This window comes from Chamaea fasciata, unplaced genomic scaffold, assembly GCF_029207755.1.
Source record: "Chamaea fasciata isolate MVZ Bird 193981 ecotype frontalis unplaced genomic scaffold, bChaFas1.0.hap1 SCAF_11, whole genome shotgun sequence".
Taxonomy (NCBI): Eukaryota; Metazoa; Chordata; class Aves; order Passeriformes; family Sylviidae; genus Chamaea; species Chamaea fasciata.
The window spans coordinates 13,816,534-13,834,940 of record NW_027094096.1 but is presented as its reverse complement, the minus strand read 5'-3'; positions in this window follow the sequence as shown (position 1 = coordinate 13,834,940).

The window sequence follows — 18,407 nt, the reverse complement described above, 5'->3', positions numbered from 1 at the left end:
ATAGTTGAATATTAATTCAATACTTAATGCCTAAAAAGCCATAGAATCTTGATGCTGTGGTCTTTGAAGTCTTACTCTTGTCCACTGCTTTTCATTTCAAACAGTTGCCTTGCACGGGAGACACACAGATTGGAGCCAGAAACAGCAAAAGTCTTGAGAAAGATGCAATTAAACTAACATTTTCTGTTCCATGGTGACTTTTATCTTCTCCTCTCTGTTCTATTCCATGTGTTAAGTCAATCCTGCTAAGCAGTTAATATTCAAAAGTTGATTTAATTAATATTGATAAAATTAGAGTCACAGTTACTGATTTTGGATGTCACACGTGCATCACCTTTTGCAGGATAAGTTCATAACATGATGCTCTTGTCAGAGCAGAGGATTCTCCCCTGTTTGTGATTTGCTGAATAAATACTGAATGTCTCACCCACGTCCTTCTTTCTTAGCAATATTTTTTTTTTAATAACTTATCATGGGACCTGTATATTGGTGTTACCTGATAGAATTAAATACATTTGATGACTCTGTATTGGAGAAGTTTTATAATGTCTGCTCATTATAGATTTACTGTCAACGGTTATAAGACAGCATTTCAATATTTCATTGTATGCAGATCCTGTATGTTTGAAAAAAGCTATCTTATGAAGTAAGCAATGTATTCTGGCTGATATTTGAAAAAAATGAAAAGTCTCTGTTTGGTTTTGATTGTTATTTTTGTGAGACCTCTCTAGAATCTGAAGTACATTTTTGGGGCTTGAAGTGTGCCTGAAATGCAATGGGTATAAGAAGAATTACTGAGTTCTCAGCATTAGTCCTGTCTTAGGTTAGTTTGAAGTTTAGAATTTAAACAATATATTATCATATTTTGATGATTCCCACAGTAGAATGAAAATAAAAAGTGCTTAAAAACAAGCATATACTTAAATTTTGGCAGATAAGTCCTTCTTAGTTAACACTTCACAGAAATTACTTGTATGTACTTGACAACAGCATACATTTTTCATAAATCTGATTCTTGTGTTCTCAGGGAAAATATAAGGAAAGAACAGCAAAAAGGAATATGACAAAGATGACATCTTGGCATACTCACCAAACTTATTATCATCTACAGTAAAAACCAGGAATATCAACCAGGCATGTAACTTTAGGTCATCCTGTGCTATTTTTTCTCTTGAGTTTTAGACTGTGGCCAAATTTGACAATTTTTTTCCTTTTAAAAACGTGAATAATGTAGTCCCTCCTATCTTCCCACTGAGACTGTTAAATTCCTGTTACCTGTGACACAAATGATAGCAACTGTTTGCCCTGGAAATGAACCTGGAGGTTTTTCCATTTGACAGAAATACTGGTACTGGTGGCATTGCAATCTCCCTCTTCTGAATCACAGTACTCTCTGCTCTTAGTTTGTTTTATGTTATTAAATTTATTTATTGTTCCTATTTTTAAGACCTCACCACTGGTTCCTCGGTAGAGGTGACTCAGATCCGTTTCTCACAATACAGGATATCCCTGTGTGTAATTAGTGCACTCAACATAATTTTGTTTTTCCCTGGCCTTATTTACAAATAGGACATTACCCCAAAGGCTGTGCTGGTACAATGACCCCTGGTACTGTGCTGTTATCCAAGGGACACTGCTGCCATTGAAATCATCAGCAGACACTGTGTCCTCATTCTGCCCAGGGAGAAAGCTGCTGCTCTTAGTAACCTGTGCTCTGCTAAGATAGACATATCCTAGAATCCAGGATGTGAGAGAGAGGAACATCTTGTATGTGATTCCAGGAGGAGCCCAGTATCCGGGGCAGAAGGAGAAAAGACAGGTATCTGATAGGGTATGGATCTTGCCATGCTGTGTCTTGTGCCAGAGCACACAGAGCATGGCACTGCTACGCAGGCGAAGCCCCATCGTTCAGCAGCCATGAGGAACATATCCTCACTTCTCAGTCGGAAAAGCTCTTTAGGGTTTGCACCATCCTCCTTTAACCATGTCCAGCTGTGGATTTAGGGGTTTTATTATATGGAAATGTTGGCATTTAACAGCTGTGGTACAAACAGCACTGTGTACCTTGTTTCAGAATGGTCTGAATCTTATAATACATATTACACAGATAGCAAATATTACACATCAGAAAACAATTTCCACTTATCTGGTGCATTCGGGTAATATAGTTTTTTGCTGAGTTTATCCTGTCTGTTGCCTTACTTTTTGTAGCACAAAATTTACATGTTGTGTAGGCACTTTAAAACATCTCAATTTGTTTTGGTTTTGTTTTATTTAAAAGCTATTTCAGATTGCCCAGGCATATTTTTGTCCCATATCACCAGCAGGACTCTTAAGCTCAGAATATATTATTGTTTTCTTGATGTGTTATGTGTTATCTGACATCTGCTTTCTTTGTCATGCCAAATCCTCCAAGCAAAATTTTGAAAGACCTGAAAGATATTTTTAGTAAACATCTTCTGGCAATAATGCTTAATTTCATCACTACTCTTAAAAATTTTGTCTGCATGATAATTGCTTGTGAGTTTCCATACGGTCTCTCCATTGGCATTTAGGATTTTTTTTTCCTTTTTACTACACACCTCATGTAGCTGATGCCATAACTTTTAGAAAGATAGTTATAAAAAGGTAATAATCTCTGTGATTTCCATTCCCTTCAGGCCAACCTCCTGAACAGAAGAAAAACTAAATTGTTGATGCATGAGAAAACAAATACAGTGCTTTTATATGTACTGTAGTTTGAGTTTTTCTCTATAGCACTCCCTTAAAAACACTATTGCATACTTATCCTAATTACACGGTTGCTGTCTGGCCAGCTAAAGAAGAGTTCAACAAAATAAGCTTCAGCAATTCTCTGAAGACTCCATTGGACTTTGGTACTAATTTCTCCAGTTCTGACCTTAACCTGGGACTGGAAGTTATATGAAGACTAAAATAGACTCAATGCTGAATTCTCAAAATTTCCTGCATTAATAAATGTTGGTATGTTTGTGCTAAGAGTTCATTTTCTACAAGGCCAGCCTGAATTTCTTTCCAATGTCTCAGTTTTCCCGTTCATAAACTGGGTTACTCGCTGGTTTGAAATCTGGGGATATCGTGTGTGTGTAAAACTAAACAAGCACCATTATTCATGAGTTTATTTCAGGGTTTAAAGGGTGCCATCTTCTACCAGCCTTTGCTTGGTAGTTCTTAGCTATGCAAGACTGTGCAAGCTGGTGTTTGCTTTTTTAATAGCTCACTTCCTTCTAGCCAAGGGATGGTATGGATTTGAGACTCACAGGTGGAGCTCTAGGTCATTGAGGAAGAGGATTCTCTGGTGTCCTTCTCACACCAGGGCAGAGGAATACAGACCTCTTGACTGCTGTCCCATTTCAGCCCACTGTGAGCAGTCCTGCTTCTAGATCCTGATCTTATACAAGAAAAAACAGGTGAGTTCAAAAAGGTGACAATACCTGCTGATTCATTTGCTTGTCTTTCACATCAACTTCCCAGGAAATCTTGGCTCACATCAGATGCTGATTTTTTTTTTTTTTTTTTGGCTATGTTTTTAACATGTCACAGACAGAAAAATAACTAAAAACGAATATTTGGGATGAAGCTGGGTGATCTTTGGGGTATAAGCAAGAGACCTGACCCTGTGCTTTAGGAGAACCTGGATCTGTGAATTTATGAAAGACAGGGACAAGTGTGAGCCATTTCCTCTGTCTCTCAACCGGGCACACAAGTGTGGGCTCAATACCACGCTGAAATTACTTTGCTCTCAGAGTGTGGGCAGACCCTGCTCTGCTCCAAAGATACAGCAGAGACTTGCCTTGTAGTCTGAGGGGAAGGCAAAAAATCTATTAATGTAAATTAAACTTTCACATTTTCCATTTCAAGCACACACGAATTCAAGGAACTCCAGAATCCAGACAGTTCAGTTTTCTTCCAGAATATAATTTTTTGCTTCTCTGGATTTCTACATCACTTTATCAAGAAATAGCCAGGAAGCAGGGAGAAGATAGAAGCAAATATTTCAGGAGTGACATACTCATGAAAACCATATAGATAAATATAAGTAAAGCTGGACTGCCTCTCTTTCAGTCAGTTTCTGAGCCAATGGACATAACAAACCTCACTGTCTCCTCAGGGGAACTGTGGGCTGCAAAGTGAGAAGAGGCTATGTGGGTATTTGTGTGCTGGAATCTGAGGTAATGAGAAAGGAGAGATGCCTTTTTTAATAAACATATGCCAGAAGTGTGAAAGCTGCAGTAATTTGGTTCCTAAGCCCTACCCACATATCCAATTCACTAATTGTCTCTTTCATATGGATATAGGCTTGACCTTGCGGGCTTTTAGGCTTCAAGTGAACAGGGTCACTCAGGGCCCAAGCCACCGCTGAACCTCCCCCACACATACCCCAGTTATATCTTTTTACTATCTCTGCTGGACACCGCACCTTTCTGTAATTATAAATGTCTGCTTTCTGTCACTTCAAAGGTTTCCCAGCACTGGGAGTCCTTCTTCAAAGACTTTACATTGCTGAAGAACCTCTGTCATTGACAGGAGGTCCGTCTTTGAAGTTTTTCATGGCATTTATTGATTTCCCCTTTTTAGGATGTTCATATTAGAAAATATTTCTCTGTGTTTGAAAATCTGTATATTTTTGTGTTGTTGAGGGGTTATCACTTTGAAGAAACAACACTGTTGCAGCAGTGCCTCCATATGAAGAAATCTGATAGTGTATCTGCTGTATACTTTATGTCCTTTCAAGCTTTCATTTTAAGAAATGTCCTCTCTTTGTTTCTCTTCTAATTGTAGATCTCTTTTCAGTACTCAAGTCAGTGGGAAATTGTAGTACCTATGTGAACAGGCCTAATCTAATGGTCATATCCATGTGCTAAAGACTTTTCATGTGCTTAATATGCTATTGATTTAGTGTTGGAAAAAGTGAAAATACTAACTAGTTTTAAGAAATGAAAACAATGTATGTCTATTTAAGCAACAGCTTGGTAGTGTTGTTGCACTGTTATTCCCGTAAGTCTGAATTTTCTTATGTTTATACATACAAGTACAAAATTCTACAATTTAAAACAGGAGGATGTTTTGGTTCCCTTCAGGTAACCTTCATTAACTCTTTGCTAAATTGCTAAAAGGATTTGTGTGCACACCCCCTGTCAGCTCGGTGTAAACTTACCCTTTCAGCATAAACTGCTTGAAGAGTGATATGAGCAGACTGGACACTCGTGTGCCCACCAAGTGCATGGAGGCTGCTCTGGAAATTCACCTGAGGCAAATAATGAACACCTGATGAGTAGGAAGGCCTTCAATGCTTCAGCTCTTTCTAAAGCACTCTCTAATTGTGTTCTAGTGGGAAATTTTGATAGCTCACATTTTTGGATACACAGATCATGTTAATTTTTTAGAAGTATCTGTCTACTGGGTTTTTTTGTTGGTTTTTCTTTGTGGTTTTTTTTTTTTTTTTTTTTTTTTTTTGTGGGAGTGGTGCAGAGAGTTTTCTGTTTGTCTTTTCCTTTATGTTTCTCTTGAATCCCTTTATTTATTTCAAGCATGTAGGTTCTTTTTTTAATATATTTTTACCTAGGGGACTGTTGGCATTATCTGCCAAATGGCTCAGAAAATTAAGGAAGTTTGGAAATTTCAAAGGAGAAATGCCTCAAACCAGCTGCCCCTTTGCTCATTTCAACCTTTGACACTATGAAGAGTTTCAAGGACTTGTCTTCTGAAAGTGTTTACCTTGTGAGGTGGCTTCCTGGGTACGGTAAGTTCACATTGCTCATATAGTCTTAAGGGGAAACTTTTGACCTTGGATTACTTCAAAGATCTGCCAGATTCCCTCTCTCCCATTCCCGCCCCCCCACTTTGCCAGCTCTTCTGTCTTTGCACATAGGTTAATGCTGGCCTTTTGTTCTTTAGGATCAAAAGCTAGTATTGCCTTATTCCTTATATGCCCTAAAATACCATCATCTGTTCTGATCCATGGAAAAACGATGAAAATAAGTGCCTGGGGTATACACCCAAGTGAACAGAGCATTCTTGAAGAGCCATAGTGTGTTTTAGAACAGAAAACTGCTTTCCCTTAGTGATAAAGTTGTCTCTGAGTATGTTTAAAGGCTGCCTTCCGCTGTGTCACTGGGCAAGATTGCAGTGGTTCATTTTGTCTCAGAGATGTGCCGTTCACACTGAGCTGATCTCTGTGTGCATGAGAGATCTGACAGTTCTGTACTCACCACACACTTGTGGACTGGCCCTGCATCACATGCACTGTGAACATTTTGTGTGAGGAAGCCTCAGGTCTGTCATGCCTGTGCAGAGAACACACTGGCAGTGCCATGGATGCATGGGTTGCATATATGATTTGTGTTTAGCATCCTCCCTACCCCATGTTCTGTGTTTCTGTGCTGTAGAGGCCAGCCATGCAGAGCAGGCATTGCCCTTGCCCCTGGACTTGCATCTTTGTTTCCAGAAAACTGCAACTTGGCTGGGCTGTGTGACACAGAAACTGATGAGTGAATGACTGAAGTTCTAGGTTTACCCAGAACTCATTGCAAAAGTGTATGCGTTGCCAAAACACTTGGAGCTGTCAGGTATGTTTAAAAGAACACACTGCTTTGAAAATGCAGAAAGATATATTTTATGATATGTACAATACCTAGGCAAAGAGCCAAATATTTCTGCTTTTTTTCCCCCACAGTTTTAAAAGATCCATTTAAAGCTTGAATATGGAAAAAACCTCAGGGAAACTGGCTGATGTGATAAGTGGCATAGAGCACCCACATACAAGCATGTCATAAGGATAATAGAAACAAGCTTCAGCCAGAAACCCTCAAGTTAATGTCCTTATACTGCAGCAAATATGGTCCAAGTCTGTATTCTGTGGCTGCAACACTCCTATTTGGAGTGATGATTCCACAGTCTCCCATTCCTTTTGTGATATGAAAAAATTATAAAGTTACCAATGGATTTTCAGTTATGTGCAAGCCAGACTCCTTTACAATGATTGAAGAAAAATTCTAAAGGTACCCCAGTTAGTAAAATAAAAATCCAGCTCATCTCCTGGAGGCAGGCAATCTACAGCAGGAACCATGTATCATCATGTTATTAGGATAAATTAATTCATACTGAGAACCTGAGGTTGCCAAGACTAAATAAATTTTACTTTTCATTTGGGTCGCACCAAGAGAAGATCCCAACCTCTTGCTCAGAGACAGGAGATTCCTGTTCACCACAGCTTCTTTAAGTGCTTCATATCTCTACAGGATTAATTCAGAAACCTCTACTGAAACTACCTTCAGAGTTGCTGTTCATGAAGCTATCCTGATTTCCAGTTCTGCCTTACTAAGACAACAGACTGACTTCTTTTGTAGCCATCTGGAGCTGACTTCTGTTGTTCATATACCAAGTAGAGCTGGCGTTGTGGCAGACAGGGAAAGAGTAACTTATCTTCTTGTATATGTTTGTCATGTTCCAGCTGCGACTTTCCTAACTACATTTTCTGAATATTATCCAAAAGAGTTTGCTAGTTTATAGAATTGTTAGTTACTGCTTTACTACTACTTTTCCTAATTAAAATTATCCATAATACTTGATAAGACTTCTACTCCTTTAGTGTCTCCATATGGATCCAGAAGGACTCTTCCCCTTTCAATTAATGATCTGGGCTTGTGTAGTGTACTTGGTGCTGCTGTAAAAAAGAAATTATCAACTTTTCTGTGTCATCAATATTTTTATAAGCTTTGATTGCACTAACTTTTAACAATGAAGGGAATTTATGTAAATGAAATAATATATTTTTCCTTCTAACGAGTTGCCATTGATATTTCTTGAATATTAAGGAATGAGGAAGGAAAAAAGTTTGGGATATATTATCTATCCCATATGTTTACAGCTTTCCTAGAGTAATTATATAAAGGATGACTGCTTGTAGTGCTCTTCTCTGTGCATCATTAATGTGATACTTGTCACTGGATTTAAACTGTAGCATTGTAAGACAAACATCCCCCTTCAGCTGCTTCCATTATACTGCATACAATTAGAAAATGAAAGGGGGATGTTGTACTTTATCTCTTTATATATTATAAAAATAATGAAGAGGATAATTATCAAGGCTGTAGTGCCATTTCATGGCATTGCTGTCAGTTACAAACTGCTTGAGCTGCATTCCTTTGGTATAAAATGTCAAGAAAACCCCATGATTGAAATATAGTCATCTAATTAATTTCCCTCTATTATTACTTTCATGGGCTGTGTCTGTGCAGAACACTTACTTGCTGGTGGTTAATAAAAAGAGAATGAAATGTAGACAGTCCAGTTTTAGCTTTTAAGTTCTGAGAATCTTTCCATGCCCAACCTTTCATTGTGATGATAAACACAAATTAGCGGACTTAAAAAAAAAATCTGAAACTTTGTCTGGCATTCTGTGAAGAGCCTTTGTTGAGTGTCTGTTTTATCATCTGTTTCTTCACTGGTTCAGTTCAAAGCAGAGTGTATTTGAAACCTTCCCCGTCTCGCCAGTTTCTTGGTTTGAACAGTTTCTGCCATAGCCATAGGGTACCATGTAGTCTGAAAACCTCTTCCTTCTTTACACTGCTGACCTTAATGTTTTCCAACTTTTTATAATCCTCGAGATGTCCCTGGGCCTATACACACCAATAGGAACAATGCTGTTTGTATGACTGCCAGCCACTTTCTTGATTTTTACTCACCTAAATTGCATTAGGAAAAATACAGAGATATCTCCATCCAGATTTATCACCTTATTTTGTTTTTAACATTGAAAAGCAGGAAGATTAGGTGCTGCCAGTGAGTGGTAGCTAGCTCCAGCCTGAAGGTGAGCGCTGGCTTCTACTTAAATATCTTGCTATTAGAAACTCCAGAGCAGTCTATGAAAATTTATGCAAAGAACTGAGAACATGGACACCATAAAAGTAGAAACTAAAAGATAGGTTGCAGTTTTTATTTGGAGGGGGAAAGAATTTGAGGGCAAACCCTCATGTTTTAAACTGATGGCACCCTTTCCAGTTTTGCTCTAGATCAGATGTTCTTACTAAACTTCTTGCCATTTTGAATTTCTTGGTTTTAAGAGAAGTCATGGTCTTAAAAAACCCTGAAAAAGTTCATTAGCATTGATAAGTTCTGCTTTGCACAGATGACACTGCCTCCTGCAGGCTAAGCTAGAAGTACCAAATATAATTATGGCAGACCATAAATAATGAATATACCTATCAAGGCCTTCCAGGATTGCTTGTGATGTGAACATAAAACATTCTGAGAATGGGAGAGGCAGTTGCTTGGTATCAGCTGTTTAATTATCTGATTTATAGAGAGGGAGTTGAACCTGGGCTTGGGCCATGCAGGACATTACTTAATTCTGGAGGTTTGTGCCTGGGTGGGTTTAAGTTGTCTGAGATAGACCTCTGTTCAAAGAAATCAAATGCTGGTTTTGTTCCTCCACTGCTGTTGCTGCTGTGCTGTAAATCCTCTGAGTTCTTCTGAAATCACTGAAAGAGCCAGCTGTGTACCTAGAATGTTTGGCAGCATGGCAGGGAGCTGCTGCCAGGTATTCCTGGTACGTTTGGCAGCTCAAATGAGGAATGAGTTAATATCTGTTTCCAGGGCTCAGTGTTGCATTTAAGCAGAACCCCACACTGGAGGGAGCTGCATCCCCTCAGTCATATTGCCTCAAAGACTCACTTCTTGAAATGCAGAAGCCCTACTAGGTGTCCTGGCAGCCCAAAATAGTTGTCGCTCTGCTGCTCCATTTCAGGGGATGAAAAATCTTTCTGTTTCTATTGTCAGCCAGTTCTGGTAGCCAAAACATTGGGTAAATTTCAGCCACGATCCTGCTTTTCCACCCTTCTTCTGTCCCACATTTATGTACCACAGTAGAATGACATAACAATGGATCCTGTTCCCTTGCTATTCTTTGATGGTATGTATATAAATCTGTGGGACATCTGGATGTCAGCAGGTCTTCAATTTGGACTGTGCAAATAGTGAAAAGTATTAGATATCAATTGGAAAAACATAATTTTACAAGGTCTTTTTCTTGCTAGGTCCATAAATGAAAATGGAAGTATGTAAATATCCATGTTATTTCCTTTTTATTTCATGTGGTCCACTTAGTCCAATGACTGGATGGAACAAGAGGAATGTAATGTTTCAGGCTGGAAGGAACAAGAGGAATGTAATGTTTCAGAGGAAAGTAGAATTACTCTATCATCAATACTTAGTGAATAAACTGACCTCAGAAGGGGTTTTTTTCTGTGAAATTCAGGAGACAGAACAGATTCTCATTCGAAGCTGGTTTCTTTATGAAACTTCCTATTGTCACAGTCCAAAGGTATCTTCATGTTGTATTTTAAAACAGATTGTGGGAATGTTGCCACTTCTCTACAGGCCAAATGTTTGCCTTGGTTAAACTACTGGATATCTGGAGTCACCCCATTGTAGTTGCTTGAGTTACTATGTTTGAAGACACTGCTTACACTTGAGTGGTGGGGAAAAAATTAAAAGCCCCTAATTGCAAAAGGGAAAACTACAGCCCTTTTAAATCTCAGGCAGGGAGCTGAGATTTGGTAAGGAACTCAAAAAGGAAAGGAGTCCAGCTTGAAAATACAGATTAGGGTCTGATTTGACAGTGCTTTTGGAAATTCACTGTACAGCCCATCATAAAACAAATCCCCAGACCAGTGAGGTTATATGGAATGATTCCCTGATTTGAGCATAGTATGGTGTTTGCAAATGACTGTTCTGTGTATTGTGCTTTGCCAAGCTCATTTTGTATGATCTTCAGTATGTTAAAGGCTTAAAGGGCTTGGTCATTATTTTTATCTCAGGGAGTCTGTGGATTTTACAATCTGCATTCCCCTTATGAACTCTCCAAGTCTAATTTCTTTGCTTACCTTCAACTGAGGCATTTCATAGTTATACAAATATGTGTTTATCTCTTTCTCTGCTTGAGGCTGTTCTAAACTGCCAGGATCTCATGGAGGGCTAGTTTCAGTAATGTGAATGCATCTGCAAAGGTGGCAAGGGATGGAACAGAGGAAGCATTCTGTAATGCTTTTGGGAGTGAAGAGAATACCAGTGAAAAACAGGCACAGGAGTGTCACAAAAGCCAAAGATGTCATGTACCTCTGACAAATTCAGCATAAATTTCTATACAGACTCCCTGTTGTCCTGGCATGGAAAGCTGGTTATTTGCAGGACTTGCTCTGTGTATGTAATTTATAATAAAAGTCACTGTCTAAACAGCTCTCTTGAAGCTATTTCAGTTTCTTCTGATCTCGGCTTACACAGTGATTCTCTTTGTGGATTTGCTTTGCAGTTGTCTATTTCATTGATTCTATTTTCCTTTTTTTCCCCTGAAATTGGGTGCTTTTTCTTTCAGATACCATTAAATGTCTTTCCTTGAGAATGTTGGCTGCTTTCAATGTGCCGTTGGATCCAATTGCTGATACCCTAGCTCACCATCTGGCACTTGATTTTTTCCTGCCCTTGTGTTCATGAAAGAATAGTTTGTCAAAAATGAAAATAAAAAGAAAGAATTTGATGTGTTATGGATAGCTTTTCTGAAATCTCTATGAGAGCAACTGGTGAGACAGCTGATCTGGTTTTGTTTATATTGTTTTGGAACAATCTCTATGTATCATTTAGTTCTCTTACTTACTTAGGACCAGTTTAAACAAATAAATAATCCCTTTAAACTCAGTGATGCAATTTAAATATGTGAATATATTTGGCTTTAGATTATTAGGTGCTCAAATGAGTAAGAACTAAGGAGTAGCAGGTAGGAGCAGGTTTTCCCTGTCTTCCATGCATATTTACAACAAGGACTGCAAAGGTTAAATAGAAAAAAAAAAATGCTTCCTCTTGGTGCACCAGAAGGGTCCAATGAAATTATTTATAGTGTAAAACCAAGTCAGTACTTCTTCACTGTGGAACCTTTGCTACTTTAGATTTTTTGCGTTTGTTGTTCGGGATGCAGTGGTCTTAACCAAGCTAAAACTTGCAGTTTCCATGACCTAAAATAAAGAAGCAATTTAAAAGATTGAGGCAAAGTTTGAATACAAAGATCACAATAGATATAAGGAAGAAAGAGTATCGTCACACAGCTTTCATTTGGAAATTATTGGTGTGTTGGAAAAGAAATGAAAATGATCTACTACTAAAGCAACAGGATGGTGAAATTGTCCAAACATTTGAATTTTTGCCATACCTTCATACAGTGGTAGATCCATATCTAGGACCTGTATTCATTCTTTAATCATTATGACAGTCAGACCAAGAAACCTGATATGAAACTTCCTCACAAGGATGACTTTAAAAGCACAGCACTAGGTGTAGGACAGCTGCAGATGAGGAAGGATGTCACTCCAAGTTCAGCATCATTTTAATGCTAAACATGTTGCTTCTCTCACAGACCTCACTTGGCTGTATTGCCTGTGCTGCTATGCTAGAGTTGCCCTTAATAAATACAAATAAAATTAGACCCTTGCCCGTAAAACCTGAGATATCTGTAAAACTTCTTTGCTATTTCTTCAAAGCATTTCCATTCTGACTATAAGCAAAAACTTGAAGATAGAAGAATGTTGAGGGTGGGTTTTTTGTCCCAGATGGTTTGAAACATTACAAAATACAAGGCTGGAGTCTGGTATTGCTGCAGACCAGGTAAAACAGCAGGAGCTATTGTAATACAGTGAGAAGGATTCAATAAATCTAAAGCTGTTACAGCAGCAGTGGGGTACTTTCAACATAATTCCTATTTCTTTGGGAACAATTTCGTAATTGAAAGTATTTATTTACAAAGTAACAGAGAGAAGTAAAAAGTGGTAGTGTTTTCAGTTCTTAACTAGTAATCATAATCTAGTTCAATTCAGGGTAGAACAGCCACAGTAGCACAGGAGAAACACAAGATAATAAAAGGGTTTGAGCTGAGAATACTGAACATCTTGTATTTCTAATTGCATTCATTTCGTAAATGAACAGAAACTTTAATTGACAAAAAAACTTATTACAAGAATCACAAAAAGCTGTCTTATGAGCCTTAAATAGACAAATGTTATTTGTAATAAATCAAATTCATACTGTTAGATTGGTGAAGTGAAAAGAAATCCATCAGCAGAACTTTCTGTAGCTACAGATGTTGAACATGTCAATATTTTCTTCTGTTAAGGAGCCTTTTAATGACAATTTTCCTATGCTGAATTCTGTTTATGATAGAAATCAATAGACATGACGTGATAGAATCAACATCAGTGCATTCTTAAAATATTACAGACAGAAATTTTAGTAGTAAATTCTGATGAATTATTGATTAACAATATATCTTGGTTCAAATAAACTTCAAGGTTAAAGGCTGAAGGATTTGTACCAAAATAATACTGTGAGCAGGGACTGAATGCTTCAAGACAATGAACATATTTTGAGAAATATTAGATGACTTCCTAGACCCTAGCCTGACACAGGAAAGATTGGTAAGTGCTATGCAAATCATATCCCATGACCATTACAAATATCACTGAAAATACATGCTAAGCAATAATGCCACTTATTTTGAAACATATCCCAAATTGATTTTGATTTCCCTCTAGAGAAAAAAAGGTAGAGGTTGAGTGGAGGGACCATGCCACCCATGCGAAATATGGAGGTGGAAAAGAAGTGGAAAATTTATATTTATTACATATAAATATCTTGTATGCAGTTTCACAAAAAGTAGAGTATTATGCAGCCTTGCTATCTGATAATAACAGTTCTCAAATATTGGGCCAAATCCCGTGTGGGGTTGGATTTGGGGGAACTTATTCCACTGTTTTATTCTGTATTTCCTGAGCAAAAAGGAGGAAACAGGTTTTTCTGATAAGATTATACTTCCCTTGAGAAAATGGAAAGATTTAAAAAAAACCCACCAAACAAAAAGTACCCCAGAAACAGAGAGAAATAGAGATTTGATTCTGTCTGAAAAGAGAACAGTAGTAGACTAAAAAATTGAGACTCTCATTCCAGTTTAGGAAGATCTGACACCATCAGTTCCATCCTTCATTTTAAAAGGTTTTTAACTGTGTTGTAGGGTCACTGCCTAGGCATATCAGTCTTTAGTTTAATTGAAATTCATCACAAAACAACTGTGAGATCAGTGGTGTTTCTAAACACAGAGACTGGATAAATCTACCCCAACAAATTAGCTAATTATGATATGTGTTTATCCAATTTCAGCATTTCACACTTTGCAAAAGAGTGGGCAAAGTCTTATCTACCATGTCAGCCTCTACGCACTACAATCCTTAAATCCAATCCAGTAAACTTGGATGCAAATGTGACTAAAATAATTTTATAAAGGAAAAGCTCTTAAAAGAGCTTACCCATTGCCATTCAGCTGAATCCTGTTTATACAACAACTCTATGTGTTCAATTACTTTAAGAAAACCATCCTAGAGCAATGTGAGAATTGGAACTTGTCTATAGTTTGATTTTCTCCTGGAGTCTGGGGTACAGCTATTCCTACCGCAAGGATTACGGCCTTTTACACATGGAAATTGAGCAGAGGAGATTTCACAATAGCTCCCCTTGTGGACAAATTGTTTTGGAATAAAAGATACTTTAGTCTGGAATAATTAGTGCAGCAATTATTCTAGAACAGAATAAGTGCACTAATTATTCCTACAGTGTCTACACAGGGACAAACAGAAAGCTATTGAAGAATGGCTTATTCTGCAATAGCTATTTTGGCCCATTTCCTCATATAGGCAAATCCTATTGGTGTTGTCAGCAGGTAATGAGCGTATAGATGGAGAATGTGGATGGATTGCATTAATGATCTCTTCCCATTAGTGTTTCTTTGTGCTTCACTTTTGTGTGTTTGCAGAGTTAATTGCTTAAAACTCCCTCTTAAGCCAGACACATTTCTAATCCTAACTTCCCAGTTCTTAACAGAGACCCTTCAAACTCCTTTGTGGGTGATCCACCACCAGCCAGCTGAGCAAATCCATGCTCATATCTGACTGTAAAGTTGCTGATTTTCACTGAAATGTATTTGTTTTTCTGGTAGGTGTAAAAGTTTGTGCTGCATTAAAGACCATTTATGCATTTTCCCCCAGGATTGCTTAGCAAAATAGTTTTGCAATCATTTGAAAAGCCACTGGAAAATTCACCCTTGTGATTACTGTTTCAAGGAGACAGAAGATCTGTGTGGAGAGCTGAGGAAATTACTTACTGGTGGAAGGGTAAGAGAAATGTCCTTTAGATTCCAAACTATATTTCTCCCTTATAATAAAACGACACTTAACATTCACACAACAATTCATTATCTTAATTTCTGAACTAAACATGTTTTCACACAGGTTACATAACCATCAGTATCAATATTAGTGTCTTTGGCTTACTCTGCATGAACCCTATTACACTTGGATGTGCACATTTTCCTGGAAAAAGGAGTTGTTCCTCCACTGGCATGTGGCATTCAAGGCCCATTCCTCACTTGTTCTCTTGCCAAAGGGTAGAGAAATGCCCTGGTGGGACAGGGAGGAGAGGGGATGCACCTACTGTCATCAGGGACTGACCCGGCAAACAGAGAAACTAGTATTTATTTTCAGTTTGAAAATAAAGATAGTTTCAGGGAAAATTTTCAAAATTTTCACCTATTTAACCACGTTGTTTGAGCCTTTTTAGGATGATCTCAAACTCTACCTATAGGAAAGGAGAGACAAATAATCTCTGTCCATTTAAAAAGGAATCACCAGGAAAATGCAGCAGACTTTGTCTAAGCTCTGCTTAGGTTCTGTTTATGTTATTGTAGAAACTGTAGCCTAAGTGTGGAACTAGAAGGAAAATAAACTTCATCTTTCCATTCTCACGCTAGCTTACTGTATAAACTTGGGCAGCTCGTTCAGCCTTTCGGGGCCTCAGTTCTGCATATGTGCAGTGGGCTAAAGATACAACCCATAGCTGAAGCATTGCATTATAAAGGGTTTAGTAGATTTACAATCAAATCTGATATGGGGAAGTCTAGCCCTTTAAAAGCAGGAAAATTGCAATATGAGATGAGTGAGAGGCTGAGTGGGATTGTGCTATAACAACTGAGACCTGTGTGCAATCTACGCATGTGGGTTGATGCTTATTTCATTACAAAAAGCTGTTTGAAAAGTACTGTTATTAAGACCCATGAGAAGATAGTTTGGAAGATAGGGATGTATCTGTTCCTCCAGACAATATGGCTTTTAAAAAAGCTTTCCTCAATGGCTGAATTTCCCTACTAAATTGAGTACTACCTTCCCGGTTAAAATCAGGTTTCTGTTCATAACCTTTTGTTCCAATACTGTGTCATAAAACTGTAATTTAGGTGATGCTAGCTTGCAAACATGAGTTTAGCAATGTGCCCGTAGATTTCAATAGAGAAAATTCATCACTGGTGGAGTGCAACCTCTCAATTGAGATGGTAGGTGATAATATTTAGAAATCTGTTTTCATCTTGAGGGGGGCATACAAGGAGAAATTTCTTTATCCCTCCGTTATTATGCGGTTCTGCTTCTCTTTCCTTTCTGCAGTGACAGTGGAATAGGATGCAGATGGGTCTATAACTGGAAACATTTTAAAAATACCCTAGAATTCCAGTGCCAAGCACAGGAAAAAATACCTTATTTCTCTTCATTGAGAAGTAGAGAAATGAACTATTTGGTTCAACAGCAATTTGGGCAAGAGAAAACTATTCTATCATTACTCTGATGATCTGAATAGGAATATGTGCTGTACTATAGGAATATAATGTCTTAAGGACACAATGCCACTTTGTCACTAAAACCTCAAGATACTTGACGTGTTTGCAGCTGCAAAAATACTTGTAGTTTGTCCAGCTGAAGTAACATTCTGAAATACAGCAAACCAACAGGTCCTCTGGTGAAATGCTTCTTCTGATTTGCAATGGCAAACAAAAATCCAAACAATTGGAGATTGGTTTGTATTGCACCCACAATTTAAGGACCTGATCTGATCTTTTGTACTCTATTTCCATCCAAATCTTTTATGATGCTCAAGGAACAACATCTTTCTGTATTTTTGTCATTACATGCACCCAAATCCTATCTAGGCAAGTGCATAGGTCTAGACTTTCTCTGTAGAATCTCACTGAGATGGAAAAATTTTGCAGTTCCATATGCAGTGTCAGATATATCAGGAATTTTCAAGGCTGGGATCCTCTCTGTGCTGGGGACAGCTCTGACAAAAGAGGGAATTAATTTTGCTCTTCTCCTGTAGGAGTTTGCCATATGCAATTTTATGTTCCAAAGTACTCTAGATGTTATAAGTTAATCCAAGTACTTAAAAGATTAAAGATAGGAGTTTTTAGATGGCAGTACAGCAGAAACAAGGGAACAGAAGGTGGCTGACAAGAGGAGGAAGGAAAAGATGCATCTTCATTATTTACAATGAAGAGGAAAGCTGCAAATTTAACCAAGTGTTTCCTATCCCATGTGTTCTTTTTTTATTGCTCTCTAAGTGCAAAAAATTGTTTATAGTTGGGTCCCCAGCTGGAACATTATTTAAGATCTCAGAGAAGAGATGAGGGTTGGACTCCAGGATATTCTTAGGTGTGAAGCTCTCTTCACACATGCCTCATAGGCGTGAAGCCCTACCAAGCAGTCATGGGAATGTTTTCCCACTCCCCTTTCTGGTAACGTTACACATTTTTATACAATCAGGCCTTAGGGTGCCACACATTCCTCCTTCGTGATGCTGCTGAGCTCAGCAGTGCTGTTTAGTTCTGCATGAGTTTTAACTTGGAGAGAGGGAGCCTGCAGAACAGAAAAAAAAAAAAAAAAAAAAGACTTAGAGCATCATGAGCCTTGTGGGAAACTTCTTTCCAAAGAGCTGTGAATGATCAGAAGATCAGAAGTTGCTTTACCTATCTAATGATCTGTAGAGTCTGGAAGAACAGAAGAGTGGGGATTTTCTCCTTGCAGAACAGAAGTTTTTATTTGAAGTGATAAAATCTCTGGATGTGTTTCCTTTACTGTGGGCAGCACTGGTGGGCATTTCAGTGTTGCCTTTCTTTGATCTTTGAATTTATAAGGTTTGTACTACCTTTTAAAATAACTATCAGTTATGGAAATAAAGCAATGGGGAAGCCGTTTTTCTGTTTGAAGAGGTGGGGTTTTTTGGTGTTTTTTGTTGTTGTTGTTGTTGTTGTTTGTTTTTTTGTTTTGTTTGTTTGGTTTTGGTTTTTTGTTTGTTTGTGGGTTTCTGTTTGGTTTTTTTGGGTGTTTTGTGTGTGTGTGTATTGTGTGTGTTTAGGAAGAAAAGAAAAGGAAAGGGAGAAATCTATTCCGGAATGAGCAGACAAGTCATGTTATGCAACTCAGGGAATGTGGACCTTATCCAATTTATGTAATGAACTCAAAATTTGTTTTGGTTTT